Source organism: Gigantopelta aegis, chromosome 4 (genome assembly GCF_016097555.1).
Source record: "Gigantopelta aegis isolate Gae_Host chromosome 4, Gae_host_genome, whole genome shotgun sequence".
NCBI lineage: Eukaryota > Metazoa > Mollusca > Gastropoda > Neomphalida > Peltospiridae > Gigantopelta > Gigantopelta aegis.
The window spans coordinates 67,374,853-67,378,979 of NC_054702.1; positions in this window are offsets into that span (position 1 = coordinate 67,374,853).

Below are 4,127 nucleotides of genomic sequence, written 5' to 3' on the forward strand. Positions count from 1 at the left end.
TACGATGTTGCGATGTTGTCGGGTGTGTATAATTATTTCTCCACCCTCTAGTCAGGGAATACGAGAGTTGTGATTAATGCAATTTGCAGATGATGTTGAATTCCGCGCGTTACACGGTTAATGGCCATGCCAAGATTCTTTCATCACGATTTGTTGTTCCTGTGCGGTCCTCTGACAGGAATCATTTGTCGTGCAAGAATTCACTAGAGTAAAATATCTTACGCTGCAGCCTCGGTGCTTTCGAAATCCTAAAAAGAAACCCAGATACCACCTGTGACCTCTCCCCCCCACACCCCCACACCCCCAGCTATTTTAAAAACGTTAATTCAAAAGTAAAAACCGAAAACAAATGTTTCCAAAAAAAAAGAGAAAAAAAAAGAGAGGATGTATTAGGCCACTTAAATTCCTTAAATAACACTACGACTATTACTACTACTACTATTACCACTACTACTACTACTACTACTACTACTACTGCTACTACTACTACTGCTATTACTACTACTACTTCTGCTACTACTGCTACTATTACTACTACTACTGCTACTATTACTACTGCTACTATTACCACTACTACTGCTGCTATTACTACTACATGTAGTACTTCTGCTGCTATTACCACTACTACTACTACTACTGCTACTACTACTACTGCTATTACTACTACTACTTCTGCTACTACTGCTACTATTACTACTACTACTGCTACTATTACTACTACTACTACTTCTGCTACTACTGCTACTATTACCACTACTGGGACCGGCCTCGGTGGCGTCGTGGCAGGCCATCGGTCTACAGGCTGGTAGGTACTGGGTTCGGATCCCAGTCGAGGCATGGGATTTTTAATCCAGATACCGACTCCAAACCCTGAGTGAGTGCTCCGCAAGGCTCAATGGGTAGGTGTAAACCACTTGCACCGACCAGTGATCCATAACTGGTTCAACAAAGGCCATGGTTTGTGCTATCCTGCCTGTGGGAAGCGCAAATAAAAGATCCCTTGCTGCCTGTCGTAAAGAAGAGTAGCCTATGTGGCGACAGCGGGTTTCCTCTAAAAACAGTGTCAGAATGACCATATGTTTGACGTCCAATAGCCGATGATAAGATTAAAAATCAATGTGCTCTAGTGGCGTCGTTAAATAAAACAAACTTTTTTACCACTACTGCTGCTGCTATTACTACTACTACTACTACTGCTGCTGCTACTACTACTACTACTACGACTATTACCACTACTACTACTGCTACTATTACTACTACTACTGCTGCTATTACTACTACTACTGCTACTACTACTACTACTACTACTACTACTACTACTGCCAATACTACCACCACCACCACTACTACTGGTACTACTGCTGCTACTATTACTACTACTACCACCACCACCACCACCACCATCACCACCACTATTAATATATTTCCTCCAAGTTACACATTTATTACAGCGTACGGTAGTGTTATATTACTTGACACATATTATTTTAAAAACTTTTTAGTTCTTTCCCCTCTGTGCTCGCGGTACATGCACAACTAAACTGTCAAGCCAGCTCCAACAGCTTGATACAATGTAAACACGCAATCAAATTTATCATTTGCGAACGGAATGCCTGCGATGATAACAGGGCTTTGGGTGCAAACCCATTTGTTCCCCCTGTCTACTACGCTGAACCCGTGCTGCACCGAAGGGCCGTGTGTGAAGGCGATGTGTGGCAGATACTCCTAACTTATGACAGTTTAATCAAAACAGGTGATGCATGAAGGGAAAAAAATCATTTCAGAAACCGATCACAAATATGGAAAAGGAAAGGGAATATATGAAAGAGGCGGAATAAGCATATATGATATACGTACGCACTCATGCTTGTGTAATATGTTCTTTATCAACTGTTTGTAGGCATACATGTTAAATACAAAGTGTTATAATGTTCATAACCTGGGAATGGTACACAAATGAAAATGTATACCAATACTCATAAAGGCATACATACATACACACCCCCCCTACACAGAGGAGGCAGAGGAGAGGAGAGAGAGGATGAGAGAGAGGGAGAGAGAGAGGGAGAGTGAGAGGATTTAGAGAGAGAGAGAGAGAGAGAGGAGAGAGAGAGAGAGAGAGAGAGAGAGAGAGAGAGAGAGAGAGAGAGAGAGAGAGAGAGAGAGAGAGATGAGAGAGGGAGAGAAGAGAGAGAGGAAGAGAGAGAGAGAGAGAGAAACCGAGAGAGAGAGAGAGAGAGAGAGAGAGAGAGAGAGAGAGAGAGAGAGAGAGAGAGAGAGAGAGAGAGAGAGAGAGAGAGAGAGAGAGAGAGAGAGAGAGAGAGAGAGAGAGAAACGAGAAAGAGCAAATAAGTACACTCGCACACTCATACACGCATGCACGGGCGTGCACGGGCGTGCAAATTCATTAATGCACACACGCCTATACATACGCACACAAACACACGCCAACGTTTGTTTTGCACCACAGTTTTTAGAATAGTGAGCTCAGAAATGCTTATAGGAGTAGATATTCAAAATTCGAGTATCAGGAATTGGCATTAAATATCTCCAAATATAATCAACGCTGTCGAAAAAGAGGACATCTTTTTTTTTGTATCTTGTATCAACAATTGGAATAATTACAACCACAATGGTACAATGCCATGAATGACCTTTATAGCCAGATTTCGCTGTGTTGTATTCAAAAAGCCTTTGAAGCTACGTCAAAGAGGATGGCCAAATCCGCGGAACAAAAATTAATATTTTCCATATAAAGACTCAAACGACAGGCCCTTCTGAAATTGAAAAGAAGAAGAAGAAGAAGAAAAAAAAAAGGTTGCCGAGTTAGTTTTGTTATTAAGCTGAATTCCTCTCCAAAGTCCGTGTTAACGGTTCACCTTGCAGACTGACGGAAACTGCGTTAGGCGCGAATTCCGTTTTTTCTTTATTCCGTATGCGTTAACGTATACGTAATCCGCAATGCATTGAGTGATCGGATACGCATATTCGTACAAAGAACGCATAAATGGAATCTACTCCACCCATTTGCATAGTAACTGATTGATGCATTTCTGGTTACGTGGGGCGAGACGTAGCCTAGTGATAAAGTGCTCGCCTGATGCGCGATCGGTCTAGGATTGATCCCCGTCGGTGGCCCATTGGGCTATTTCTCGTTCTAGCTAGTGCACTACGACTGGTAAATCAAAGGCCGTGGTGTGTGCTATCCTGTCTATGGGATGGTGCACATAACAAATCCTTTGCAATTATTTGAAAAATGTAGCGGGTTTTCTCTCTAAGACTATTTTCAGAATTACCAAATGTTTGACATCCAATAGCCGATGATTTTTAAATCAATGTGCTCTAGTGGAGTCGTTAAACAAAACACACGTTTACCTTTTACGTATTACTTATACGTAGGCCTATACCCATGCGGATTACGCGCCTTATACACGAATGTATAACGCTACCAGTTTCCGTTGGAAATTTCTAACGCACCAAGGATGAACATTCAAATCATCAACCCACTGATATATAACAATTAGAACGCTGCGTTTTACAAAAAGACACGAATACTTTATGTATACACGAATATGTAAATGTATTAATTCTAAGACCACGACGTTTTAGAACACATTTTAAAAGAACCACATATCCAAGTAGCCACTTTCTTTCATGGCAGTGTATTTAATTTCGTAAATGATCTGTTTATCTGAAACACTAAACTCGTGCCACTCTAATACCCTCTTAACACAGACAATATTTACTCTGGCCCAAGATCAACATATCATCTTTCGGTTCCACTTACCAACAACAACTCCAATTATCTATTTTTTTTATAACCTTTTTTTAACGACAAGGGAGAATCCATGGTCGGGACTCGTGCACACGAAGACTCGCCAACAAAGCGTTTAGCAATGTTTACCCCGAAATAACTGAAATATACTGGGAGTACTTGAACCAGTTCACATTAGAATAGTAATTATATTTTCTGCTTACATAGGGATGTAGCCCCGACCTGTACATATTCCCGATTCTCCCCTGTTGTGTGTGTTGCAATCTAGCATGTCTTAAAGTATTTAGTTCTTCTGTTGCTTTTCAATGACTTTTTGCATTCGTCGGTAGTGCATAGCATTTACATTGTCACG